Raw genomic sequence first — 14,306 nt, 5'->3', positions numbered from 1 at the left:
TTTCTCTCTTACACTTTTTCTGATGAGGAAAGTCCAAATATTTATATGAACATGGTAGGTAAGCGAATGAGGCTTAATGATGTTTGACCAAATGTTTGGCACGGATAATGATAATATCTTGATCGTACATCTCTTCTGCGATCATTTTTTCAATTTTTATTCCTTTTTGTCTTAACAATCACACAACCCCACAACAACAAAAAAGAAAAAATATACATGATTTATCGAAAATTAGCCTGAAAATATCAACTTTTCGAAAAACACCTCTAATTAGCGGACATTTTTTCACCAATGGTGTCCGCTTGTTAGAGGACTACTTTAAGGGCAGGAACTTTCGCGCTTTTAGCCCTTTTTCACGAAAGGTTTTGCCTATACAAATTTCAAAACAGCAAAACGCAAAAGATTTTTCACGCGAAATCATAGCCAATTTAGAAAACGCGAAAGTTTTTTCACAAATTTAAGGCTCTTTCCTGGAATTCGTTGTTATCAAAAAAATGACACATGGATGGATAATACGTACACAATATTTTCCATTTTTCAGTCTATCATTCTATTACAACTTTTGTGTCTTTCTTCATCTTTGCCATGCTAAACATTTCTCTGTGTGTGCAAAGTCATTATAAAATTAACAAGAAGCCCTGTGGCTTAAAGATTTCCGCCATTAGCAATAATCTGAAAAAGTGCTGAACTTTGAAGAAGACTGGGGGAACAAAATCATTATATATTCTAAAATTTTAAAATTCAATTTTTGATTATTATTGTAACTGTAAATCATAGCTAACTTAACTTACATAAACTTCATTTCTCTATAGGAACAATTTTAAAAGAAAAATAATAATCCTGAAAATTGATGAACAATAAAAACAAAATAAGAACAACGGCAAGGCTGAAAATTTATCTATTTTCTCTTTTTCTCTGAAAAACAGCTTGGAAAATATCTTTAAAGGTGGCAGCAAATTTTTTTTACATAATCAGTTAGGAAAGTTTATTTTTAGACTACATATTCTTATTTTTTCTTTTATGACACATTGTCACGATTTTATAGCTATAAATCTTACACCAAAAATATTCAGCCTCAACAATTCCTCTAAATTAAAATTCATGAATAATAGCTTTAGTCTACGTTCTTGCAAAATTGTACAGAGGGAAATGATGGCGCATTATAAGGCGATCTTCATTATGCTACACTGCACGAGCTTTAACTTTCGATTATAAACTTTAAAATAAAGTAATGTTCATTGGATAATAAAACAATTTGTTGCACTATTAGGATTCTTATTGGCTTAAAGATAATTAAAGATAATTAACTCCTTTTTTTTTGCGAATAGACTGCGCGAGTATTTAATGTGCGTGGGATATTCTTTTCAAAATGTGCGAGAAAATTAGATTACGCGAAACTAACAAAAACGAATAACGCGTGTCAAAATTTTGTACCGCCTTTTCCCACAGAATGATAAAAGTAAAGAGCGCAATACAAAATTACACTTTTAGCAGTATTCCGAAAGATATGTAATACATCGAGTTGTACAACCCGCAGAAGTTGGTCCTAACGTTAACGATTTCGTAAATGACCTTACAACAAAATAGTATTTTTTTCACGTAAAAATACCGGCACTAGAAGCCACAGAATCTGCTGGAACGAATTTCGAAAACTCACGGGAAACAATTAAAACAAAAACAAACAAATCAAAACAGTTTTTTAACTTTATCAAGATTTATTAAATAAATTTTTGGCAGAAAAAACAATAACGGTTTCGCTTTCTTTTCATCACACGCATTGAAAGATTACATCACTCACTCCCATTGCACACAATCTAAAAGAAAAAGAAAACATTTTCATATAGTGAAGCTTCCAGTGCTTTTAAGGGATGGCCAAGTCAATGGAATTGAAAGCGCTGTTTTTCATCTCATAAATAATTAAGGCTAATTCGGAAAAGTATAAAAGAAAAAAACTAAACAATCCGGCAACTTTACTAATTTTATATGCAAAGTTCCAACCATACCAACAATTTCCAAATTTGACAAAATCATTTTAAAAGTGTTTATTTCTTCAGAATTTGATTGATGCAAGGCCAAGGGAAATTAAATAAGTTTATTGTCCTATACCCATTCAAAAACACATGCTTCTCATCATTCAGGTTTTTTTCAACCAACATTAATGTAATCACCCAGAGGAACTTATAATGTCTCTTGTCGGTGTTTTAGAAGCTGAGTACACAAATACAAAAATATTACAAGTGCTGAACTTTGACAATCATATTTTGCAATCAGACCCTTTTAAAAACTATGCTGAATCATGTCAATTATTAAATTCAGCACTAATAGAAAAGCACCTTGGATAGGATTCTTTTTGGAGGAATAAAATGACTGACAAGTGGTTTATCGTGAATAAAATAGTAATTTTTACACAAATAATTTAAAAAATAACGAACTTTTTTGTGTGGGTTGTTCTCAAACACACGTGGGCGGTGGACAAGAAACTGTGATGTAATTTCTTTTGGTCTATTATTTCTGAGAATATTCTAAAATAAGAGGGTGTCAATAAGCTGCAAATATACAAGAAGAGGAATTCTTAAGTAATTTTTGTTAATTGGATTTACAAGAATTTGAGGTACCCTACAATGAAAAGTAAAGAACAGAAACGCCGTTCCGATGTCTGATGATGAGGGATGGTCACATCTGGATAATATTTATTTTGTGATTTTAAGCTACCTAGCCAGTACCATGCCAGCACTCCAGGGCGCATTTGTTATTAAATAATTAAGTGATAAAGTACAAAAGCTAAATATATTGCTTTAATGTAGCTAGCTGCACAAAAGATTTTGTAAGGCATTCTGTCATTTTAAATAAAAAAAAGCTAGGTAGTTATTTGGACCTCCCATAACAGTGAACATTCAAGACTTGAGTATATAGCTAGTTAGGTATGCAAGACATTGCATGTTGGTAAACATGTTTCCACAACAAACTGAAACCTATATTTCATAAATAAATTTCTGCACATATATATAAATAATTTTGTAGATTTTCAGTTTTCTTTTATGAAATAACAAAATTTGGGAAAGTATAGCCAGAAGTAATATTCACTTTAAGTGGGAAGACCTAAAGTCTTCAGGTTAAGACTTAGTAAAGCGTAAACTGTTTCACATGGAGGACACTTAGTGTAATGTGTTACAAATCCAGTGGAGCACTTATAGCATTAAGGGTATAATATCTTTTTCATAAACCAACATTCACACGACTTATGATAAAGATAAAGCCTATTGTTACTTCTGCAAAGCAAATACAGTTGTTTAGCATTTTTCATTTTGCATAAAAAGTTCCTGTGGATATTCAAAAATTAATTGCGAGTGGCACCAGACGGGGCGATTAGTGCAAGGTAAACGTGTTGCAGATCCAGGTGTACAAAAAATAACTTTCTAACCACTTTGTATTTATACGGCATAAAATTTAGATTATGTATTTAACACTGTGCTTTAGAAGCTCATTCCCACTTTCTCTGAGCTGGATAAGGTATTTAGTCCTAAACCTGGGACACATTTTATCTGTTTGAATTATTTTTAATCCTGAGAATCACTTAGAATGTTTTCGGTACACATGGCTTGTCAAAATTGATATGCTGTCAAAAAAAGTTTATCGGCGTCTCCAAAAATGGCCAAAATTAAGAACTCAGAAGCTATGATAGTAGTAAAAAAAATTTTTGGGTTCATTTCATCAAACTGGTCTAAAAACATGTAATACTAAGTTTCAAGTCATTATTTCAATTTTTACTGAAGTAATAGGACTTTTACTTAGTATTGTTGCATAGTTTTTCATACCGCTGACACCAAAATGACTGCAGGGACTAATCGGTTTGAAATTAATCTATATTATAATACCCGTATACATCTGTCTGTCACGCAAAATGGTAGCTTAGCTGTGCAATAGCGAGAAGCACGCAATGCAGTATAAAAAGGATGGGCGAACCGTGGATTTTCCACGGGCTAACAACTAGTTTATAATATTTTAATAACAAACTTTTTCTCTTGATGTGTTTTTATTTTCCTGCAAAAGTTGTTGCACAACTCACGTATTAACATTAGGATAAGAACGAAAAAGTTACTGTGAGACATGGGTTTTAAACCTTAAAAATTTCCAGCGAGAAATTTGAAAACTAATGAATGACAAAATCGCAAAAGTTTATCTTCAAATTTTAAATTTTTGTTAATGTAAAAGTAATCCACACGAAAAAAGTTTTGATGCTTTTTATGAAGAAATCTTCCATATTAGCCATATGGGGTAACTTGATGAACAATGCATTTTTCAGGTGTTCTCAAATATGTGTAGTATAATCTTAAAAAATGTGATGTAATTTTCCTCTTTAAGTTTTGACTTTTAACCCAGCTCCTTTCATGCTTAGTCTAGCTAGCTATAGCGAAAAAGTTTAATATTCAAACTTGACCTATTTTACTGAGTATTAAGTAATAAATGCTAGTTTAATCCTAAATGTAACTATAGTAGCTAAGCTACCTGTAAGAACAACATCAAACAACATCGAGGCTGTTTTCTTTGTAAACAAACCCATTGGTATTTTTGTAATAAGTACCAAATTTTATGTGTTCATTTCTTGCGCTTATTAGTGTAACCAAAGTGCCCTGTACGTAAGTCCTAAAAATTTATGTCATTGGCTCACTCTTTACGAATGACACAACGTAACAAAGGAAAACCATGCTTTGCTATTTCCCGTAACTTATACCGAGATTTGGTTGTGATATATATCAGAATTAATTGTCTTTAAAACTGAATTTAGCCTCGTTCTCAGAAAAGAATCTGTCAAAACAAGGATTTAAGCTTTAGCCCGGACAAGTTTTAGGCGTCCAGGCTCTGGGCTGTCTCTATCTATCTATCTCTCTATCTTCCCAGGCGATATTAAAGATTCCGCCTTCGCCGGCGGAAATCAAAAAGGTTGCCAACGGCTCTGTCTTCGACAGACTCAAAATAACACGGTAGGAGAATTTCAATTTGTTATGTGGTAGCAAAATTCAGCGGTACATTGGAGAAGATGGAGAAACCTATGGCGAAACTGATTCTGAGTGGGAAGTTGAAGAAATGTTTTTACATTAAACAAAGCAGGAAAAATAAGGAAAATTAAGAAGAAAATCTTATTTTTTACTCATGCGCGAAAGTTTTTTCACGCAAAAATAGACTTTTTCTTCGATTCGCGAACTGCAAAACGCGAAAGTTTATTTCATAAAATTTGCGTTTTTTTCTATTCGCGAAAGTTTCTATACGCGAAAGTTTCTGCTCCTAAAGTAGTTGATTTGAATTTGTAACGTCGTTCATATGTTGTAAATTTTCGTATTCAATTTCTGTTTAAAAGATTGTAGGGGGATCTGGTTGTACCGGGCCGGCTCACTTGTAAGTGATATAAAATTCACCTAGCTTTTATATGGCTTTTTCAACCCACGTCGGGCTGGATAGAACAAAAGAATGTCACGACATGTTGTATTTCTAAGTAAAAAATCCGGCTTTAATATGCGGAGTTTTACGGGTATGTTAATTCGCTACTGTGATTGGCTCAGAAGTAATTGTTTTGACAAATTAGAAACCAATCCCATTCAAGCATTTCTGGCAGAGCGCAACTCATCTTAATTAGAGTCAAGCAGGGTGTAATGAAAGAATTACCGTTTTTTTTTAATAATTTCAATTTTCACAATGAACTTCTGACAACTACAATATTCTTTTTCTTGCGTAAAAAACATTAAATTAGGGTGGACAAGCCTGAAAATATAAACATATGCACCTTGAAACTTGACCAATCGCATTTAAGAACGATTTTTTCAATAAGAGTAAAAGAAATACAAAAAAAAACATGTGACTCTATTTAAAATGAAAGTTTCTTTTATTAAACGGAAATACATTAGTTGAAAGTTAAGACCCACAAAATTGCTTTCTATGTCTCTCGTCACCCTATGCGGTGAAAATATTTTTACAGATACAACCTCAAGTTCCAGTTTGTGTTCGTGCGCTACCTTGCGTGCGCTAATTTATGGAAGCAAGAATATTACACACTCACACGACTTATAGCGCAAACCCATGACGTTTGTGTAAAAAATAATGATATCGTCATTGTCATCCCCAGGGTTTCTTGTCTGATGTTAAAACCGCTAGCGCTGACGGCTAGCATGTTTCTTTGCCGCCAGCCTCGAGTCAAAAAGGCAAAAACCATGGAGGCGAGGTAGCGTTATTGCTTCAAACCATATAGAAATATCTCTTATGTACAAACTAACCTCTTGGTGTATTAAGACTTAATAATATTTCAATACTTCAACCTCGTCCTCAGGGCTCTTTTTTCTTTCTCCCGTCCAAGATTGTCAAAAAGAGAAAAAGAACTCTGAGTACACAGTTGACAATACGCAAAAAAAAAAATTTCCCGCGTTTAATTAAGGTTGCACAAAATTGCTAAAGCGCTCTTCCTATACCGGCACCTTAGAAATAGCAAACACGCACAATACCTACCGCGGGCACGTATACCTACCCGGAGTGGTAAAACTTAATTGAGAAAATATGTGATCACCATAACAAAAGTTACCGTTCACATTCTATAATTTCGGACGCCAACCTTCCTTATAACTAGTTATCTTTCTAATTTCAAAGCCGTTTAAACCAATATCTTTTAGTTCTTGATCAGTTAACATGCATAATAAATGCCCATCGATTAAATTTTCTTCAAAAGTATTGACATGCTTTTCCAACTTCAGTTCCTTTAAAATCTCACCTAACTCTCCGACACTCATTTGTCTTACTGCAACCGGATTTTTTTGGAAGCTACCGGGTTGTTTTTGGAAGCTACCGGGTTGTTTTTGGAATCCACCCTTTGGTAATCCAACTGTTCCAGATGGTTCAGGTTGTTCTTCTTTGCTTGATGCAGGAACGGGTGTTTCATTAACTTCATGAGATTTTTTAACTTCCGTCTGAGCCGTTGACCTGTTCGGCAACATAGACTTAACTGAAACTGTAAACTGTTGCTGTGAATTCAAAACAGATGTGGTTGACAAGTTGCCTTGGGTAGATTCAGGAATAGCTGTTGGCGGCTGCCGGTAGTATAAATCTGGTGCAGATGGTTGCCTAGACTGGATAGGCTCAACAATAGCTGTGGGTGGTTGCTCGTAGTTCAAACCAGGTGTAGATGATTGTTTAACCTGGACAGAACTAACAGTTGCAGCAAATTCCCGATGGAAATCCGAATCGGATTTTTGAACTTTACCTCGTGGAGGTTTTACCGGACGTTTTTCTATTGGAATCGGCGGTAATGGGACTGGTTTCTTCTTTTTACTTGATAAATTAGAGTTGTTATAATGCTTGTAGGGGTGCGAATAAACCTCGAATGGTGTTTTAAACATTTGAGAACTGCGAGATTCTCTTACATGCTCTTCGATTCCTTTAAAATCGTGATAGTTTCTACAAAAGTTTTCGTAGTCATTATCGTGTGTTATCGTGCCTTTCGCGATTTTCACTTTAATATCCATATCGTATGGAATGTTAAACACGTGCGATACATGATCTTCTCCACTTGTCCCGATGATAAGCTGAACGTTACAGATTTGCGTGCATTGTAAGATACCGCAATATGGAGTTGAGTTGGTGAACTGGAAGTACACAGGATGCTCCAGATTTCCAGCATCTCTTGGTAGAATTTCATTTAAACGATAAGTTTCGAGAGAATAAAACGTTTTAAATCCGGCTGAACAGTCAAAAGGCAGTTCGAACAAGTCCCCGCTATCATTTTGAAAGACCAAAAACTTTTCATTTCTTTGAAACGAAGACATTTCATCTCTTCGAAACATGATTTTCAATGTATCACCTGCTCCAAGATATATCCCCTTATATTCTTCAATTCCAACTTTTATAAAGTAACCGCTTTGAATTTTAACGTAATTTGGTAGGGGATTTAACTGTGCTATGTCTGCAACAGATTTGCAATATTTTGATTTATCCATTTTTAACTCCACTAGTTTTGGACATGTTAATGGTATCTGGCAATATGTTTCGTTTCTGTCATAACACACAGCTCTCAATTCACTTGTTACTGAATGTAACTTCAACTTTTGTCCACTGCTGAATGAGTTCTCATTGCATGTACCATAGAACCCTTCTTCAACGCTAACGATCTGGGGTAACTTGTATGTTTCAACGAAATCTTTTAACTGTAAACTTTCTGTAGTCCATTTTATGCTTTTTAGATCCATTTTGTAATTTTGTATATTTATCTTCTGAAAATAAAAAAGAAACTAAAAAGCACTTAAATTTTACAAAATTCTATTAAAATATGTTTTTTTATAACAAATATAAGGATAGATTTTTTTAAGATTTTAAGATCATTTCAACCAACGCCCAATCAGAAGAGAACCCTATTTTTAAGGGCGGTTTTTTTTTTCAGTGATTATATGGGTATGTGAGGGACTAAATAACGTTCATAACTTCCGAAAGTGACAAAGGAGACATCGTATGACGATTAAATTTGGTGCAAATGGTTGTTAGCACAATTGGGGAAATTTGGGATAAAATAGCGATCACGTGATTCAGTTTAAGATCACCTGTTAACCGATTAGTTACCATGACAACAAATATATTCTGACTCCAAATCTGGACCCCTAAAACAGTAAGCTTATAAAGTTATAAATAGAATTGGGAGAGAGCTTTGTGCTTTTCGCGAAATGGTTTATTTGTCAAATTTTATTTTGCGAACGATGGAAATGAGAAAAATGCACGAGACCAAATTTTCTCGATTAGCAACAGTGGAAAATAAATCATTTCGCAAAAAGCACAAAAATTCGTGAAATCGCGAAATTGTGTTTTCGAAAGGATATTCTCCATTAAAGTATACAGCTATGTCTTGATTCATTACTACAAAAAATATAGCACTTATTTTTTTTACTTTACTTTTTCAATAAAGCGTCCTTTGCAAAAACACCCCTCTACACGACCCCAAAATTTTGTATTCTTTAAAGTATCCAACCCAAAAAGTAAAGACCTGCGTTTTTTTTATTGACGGATTCACCTTATCACAGTCATTCCACGAGAATTCTTAACCTTACACGCGAAAGAAAATAAATAAAGGCTAAAACGAGTACGCTTATGGACTATTTGATTTTCACTTTCACTGCATTAAAACAGACATTTGCACAAAAAAGTTTGAAATATTCCAAGAAAGAAATAAAATTCTAAAAATCCTACCAAACTTTTTATTTTGCTTCCTCTACTCACTGTAATTCCTATGTAGTAAAAAATCTGACACGAAAATCTATATCTAAAAATGTTAATTAATTTGACAAAAAAAGCTGTAATGGATGGTAATAACACTTGTTGTGGTATTAAAGCAAGGGTAGATTAAAATACTCTGGTATAATCGGCTAATAATCATATGTATAGTATTTGGATGGAGTAGTAGCTATCAGTATCAGTTTCGCATGCATTGTAGTACAGAACCAAACCTCGTCCAAACAACAAAGTGCTTATGAACTATACAAACTCAACAAGTTAAAATCAATCAAACCAAATACACAACATTTATCAAGATATGTGGGAGTATGACAATAATTTTCACAAATTATAAAGACATCCGAACTGTCTACAACATTTTTTAAAATATTTTAATTTTATCGCAAACAAAGAATCAGTATGATCCTGGTCAACCCTTTTTGTCTGAAGCAAAAACATACTGTTTCTTTTACTTGTTTTGCTTTCACCACAAATTCTTTTTACTCGCCAGAAATTCTGTTTCAGCTTGACGTCGCTTGTCTTTTACTTACTTATCACGGACTACCTTTAGGAACAACCTGAGTTTTCAAGAAAAATCTTTGTAATCACTTCAACCCAGATTCTGGTTTGTAGAATGGTCACGTAAACAGGCCTGCACCAGGCTCATGCTCGCATCGCCGTCTAGATCTCAGAAAGATAGAAGATGCCCTGGGGACGAGGTCGATAATAACCTAGTTTAGAGGCTGAAATCTGCTAAAATTTGAAAACATTTTAAGGGCGTGCTCAGCCTGAATTCTAATCTTCATTCTGTTCTTTTTAATCTGTGTAAAGTAAGAAATTTTAACTTTAGCAGTGCTACCTCAATGATTCAATTTTTCTAGTCAAACCGAACTTGGCAAGGTAGTTCATCTTGAGACATGTGAAGCATGTGCACGGATCTTTCAACGTAAAACTTTTAAAACAATGATATGAGGTCAGTTTCCAAATAGATTTATGAAATATACAAACAAAGACTACCAGTTTCTCAATTTTTCGGAAGAACACAAATAAGAACAATTGAGGCCGAAAAAAGCGTAAAAAAATAAGAACATCCAGCATCAGCTGAAATGCAAAAGTTCTTATAATAAAAAAACATGTTAACCGCTAGCTACCCCATCTGCACCAACGTTTTCACGCAAAATATCATAGGCGTAGGAAAGACCAGGGAACAAGGTTGGTTTTATGTACTCACTTGTTACTTCCATGCCAAGAAGTTGCACTTCATGAAAGTTTATCCCCCTCGCAACCCGATGAAAATAGTGGAATCGGTACGAGGAAATCATCACATGCGGTGATGAAAGAAACATTATCAACACAGTTCTTCCTAGATACAATGTTATTAATACAATCTCCATAGTATCTCTCGTAGAGTGAATAATTAGTCCGTGTCCGGGTAAATAAACAGTCAAACTTTGCAGATGTTAAAAAAATTCATAAAATACACGTATACAGCAGACTGTATATAACAACCTCGCATTACGTAACATATTTCCTTCCTGCGAATCAAGCATACCTAAACGAATTTGGAACACGGCAGAAAGTAAACAAAGCTCTAGTTATTTTGCATCGTAATTTCTTAGTTTATTTCTTTCAGTTTAATAATTAATCTTGCAATAAAACGATAAACTTTCTTTCAACAACAATTTTGATTACGTTGCAAGGGACATGCAAACCTTCATCATCATAAGGAGTGAATTAGTTGAATAGCAGATAACATTATTGTATCTGCCTTTAAAAAAGGATTACGTTTCATGAGAAATCTATTTTTCTAAATTGTTTATGAAGTGGTCGGAAAATTTGTAAATAACCCACAACTGTTATGTACAACCAAGAAAAAGTTGATAGCCTAAAAACACTTGAACTGATCGTTTTACCATTAAACACAAAGCACAGCAAAGACGTTCAGAAGTCCAAAAGTATGGCGTAATTCTAAAACTTTCGATATTGCGATTTTAAAGATTGTAATTTTGGTAAACGATAAAATTTTAAAGGTTTTCCATCAATACCCAAAGTTGTGTGGTTGTTGAAACACAAGGCTAATGCACAAGACCACTTAACCATTTTTGTTGTAGTTCTTAGCTAGCTAACGTTTGTAATGAAACCTCCCAGTATATTCGGAAAGGTCTTCACCAAGTGTTAAACTATACTATTATGCAGCTTAATGTTTATAATAACGTTATAATTATAATAACATTAAGCACAATAAACCCCTTATTATGGATTCTTTTTCCCACAAACAAAACATTAGCGCTCATTCTTCCGGCCTATGTATTTGGCTAATGGTGTTCGCTTCGCAAATACGAGGTCCGTTTCTCAGACCACAACGCAGGCATGTATAGAGACTGCTAATATCACAGCTATTAGGAGTCAACCCATTCCATGTAAGAAAATTAGATAGGCAATGCTAGAGTATACCATTATTGTATACTTTCACACACATTAATAAAAGTGTGGCTCTTCAGTGCAAACTTTCGGATAAATAAATCATGTTACCACCACTGATGGAGAAAGACCAATATCTTAGAGTCAATGACTTTGCGTACTGCAGCTTGGTAATGTTTTCTACAAAAATCTTTAGTGAACTACTTCAAAAACATTGACATTAGTTCTGAGAGTTGTGAGAGATAAATGTGCTATTATTTCTACTCCCCTCTGGAGGATAATTCCGTTGACAACATTTGTGTCCAAACCATTAACTTTTGTAAAAACCTGGAAAAGAAGAATCAACAGTTATAATTCGCGTCGTTGTTGCTTTTACGTACTTTGATTAGCTTTGTTTCTGGAATATAAAACTGCAAAATCTGTCTTGTCTGCGAAGTCTATCTTTCAAACTTTTCCCGCCATTTTTTGCGAGTAAATGAACTAAAAACTGCCGAGTTGGGACTGTAACCTATGACCTCTCTCACGATGGCGCTATCAAACCAGCAAATGCAATGAGTCGAAGATACTCCTCCTACCTTGAAGGCAAGATGTATAACATCCATCTTTCTACTCACACATACCAACAAGATATCATTGAATGATTTACAGCTGGCGCTCAAGCAACTGGCAATTATATTTGTGGGCTCATTAATACTTAAGTTGTGCTGTAGTGTTTACTTGTTGCCAAATAACCAATGGTAATTAGTTGAGAAGGGGTGGGAACGTGGAGGAAATAGTTGAGGGCAATTATCCAGGGAAAATTATCTTTGGAGTTATCCAGAGGGCGGAGTGGGTAATCAGGGAGCAATTCTCCAGAGACAATTATCCAAGGGGCATTGTCCTGCTACTGGACACAAAATGGCGACTGATTCTCATGCTATGATCTCAGTATGATCTCAGTAGTAAAAGACAATAACGATCTAAAAAGAGAAGGTTGATTTATTTGAGTTGAGTTAAGTTGATTTTTAGTTAAAAAAACAAAAGATTGTTAACTTTTTCAACAAACTCTCGATATAACGAGTCTTTTTCATGTCTCCTCGAGATTCTCGAGTCTACTTTACATATATCTAAAACTAAAATCGTCACTTATTACAACTTCTAAACATTTTTACTCAACTCTCAATAACTATCAGTTGGTAGTTACATGAAAATGAAGTTTTTATTATTGGGCCTTTATCAACTCAGAGAGAACTACAGGTGGAAAAAACTGTGACATATAATGGTCGTTCGTTTATTTTTGTATTCGGTTTAATTTTTTTTAAAAAAAGACGACTCCATAAAGCAAGTACTTTTTTCTATGCATGCTTTATGAAGTTCTACAGTTTTAGGTAATATAGGTGATTTTGCACCAAAATCTGAATATTTTTACTGTTGTGGCCATGTTTCCACAGTGGTATAGAGAGTTTATGCTTTATCCTTTGTTTCAATCTAATCAAAGACTCGTTTTTACATGAAGAACTGTTATTCAACAATCAAGGCCCCAAAAACAGTGATGTAAAGTTTAAACTTTGGCTGATGTATACTAATAAAAAAATATTGTGAAGTTCGCCTCTTCTTCATCATCGCTGTAACTATCAATATCCTTGAGATTTGAATCCCAAATAAATAGAAGCAAACAACTCAACATGAATTCCAGAATGGCCTACCAAATAAATTTTATAACCAAAGTTAAGCAGACTTGCAAATAGACAACCTCTTTCCCAGCGCCTGCTGTCTCTTTTTTATATCGGTAAAGCGAGACCTGATGTCGGAAAAGATACGAGATGCCCTGGGGACGAGGTTAGCAAAAGATATATATTTGCGTTTTTAGGATAACTTACGATAAGATGTCAACCAGAGATATAGACAGGTTGCATCTGGGTCTTATCAGCAACACCTGCCCTAGACACTGCTGCTACCCCACCTCCATACCCCTTCTCAGACACCTGATTCGCTGAGGCACAGCCGATCAATCAACATTATCAGTATTGATACAAAGGCCATCTCCATACCCCTCCTCAGACACCTGCTTTGCTGAGCCATGGTTTATCCCGCATCACCCCCAACACGATCCATACCCCTTTTTCAGACACCTAATCTATAAAATCCTTAGTCAGCAAAAGTCGTTACCATAACCCGATCGTGGACCCTAGGTGGGAAAGGAAGGAATCCTCAGGTGGTGGTGTGAAGGCGTGGAGGGAGTACAGGTAAGTCTCAATAATTGACGCGGTGCGGTAATTTTTACAATGTGTCTTATCTGTTGATGTTAGTTGGGGTTTAAAAATTATAAATAAAGAGAAAGTCTATTATATTCCGAAATGAAACCGTGACAGTAAAAGACTTTTCCCGTGATGCCATTGCACACAATATTGAGAGTGAACGTCGACATCCTCAAAGTGAGGTCCTACCAGCGAAGACAGTAAGAATGTAAGATTCGTCATTGGGTACCGTGCTCAAGAAAAGGTCTCCTCGCTAATGATAAATACCCCCAAAATATCTACTCCCATGCTATCTCGCAATATTCAGAAGGGCGTTAATCACGTCGTTTGACCAAAACGACTACCCTGGATGGTTGGTTACTACACTATCCTCTTTAAGGTAGAGGAGTTGGAAGGGCATTGTTTTAGTAA

General features: G+C 34.8%; 1 long non-coding RNA gene across 1 annotated transcript; it reads right to left on the bottom strand.

The window, feature by feature from the left end:
* Positions 1 to 1,686: 1,686 nt before the first annotated feature.
* LOC130613802 (uncharacterized) lies at positions 1,687 to 5,243 on the bottom strand. The gene is made up of 2 exons (XR_008975736.1): positions 2,433 to 5,243; positions 1,687 to 1,814 (listed from the first exon to the last, which is right to left on the bottom strand). It is a non-coding gene; the product is annotated as an uncharacterized LOC130613802 (long non-coding RNA).
* Positions 5,244 to 14,306: the final 9,063 nt, after the last annotated feature.

The sequence above is a fragment of the Hydractinia symbiolongicarpus genome, chromosome 11, assembly GCF_029227915.1.
Source record: "Hydractinia symbiolongicarpus strain clone_291-10 chromosome 11, HSymV2.1, whole genome shotgun sequence".
NCBI lineage: Eukaryota > Metazoa > Cnidaria > Hydrozoa > Anthoathecata > Hydractiniidae > Hydractinia > Hydractinia symbiolongicarpus.
Note: the sequence above shows the minus strand (reverse complement) of the source record. Positions and strands in the feature narration are given on the sequence as shown.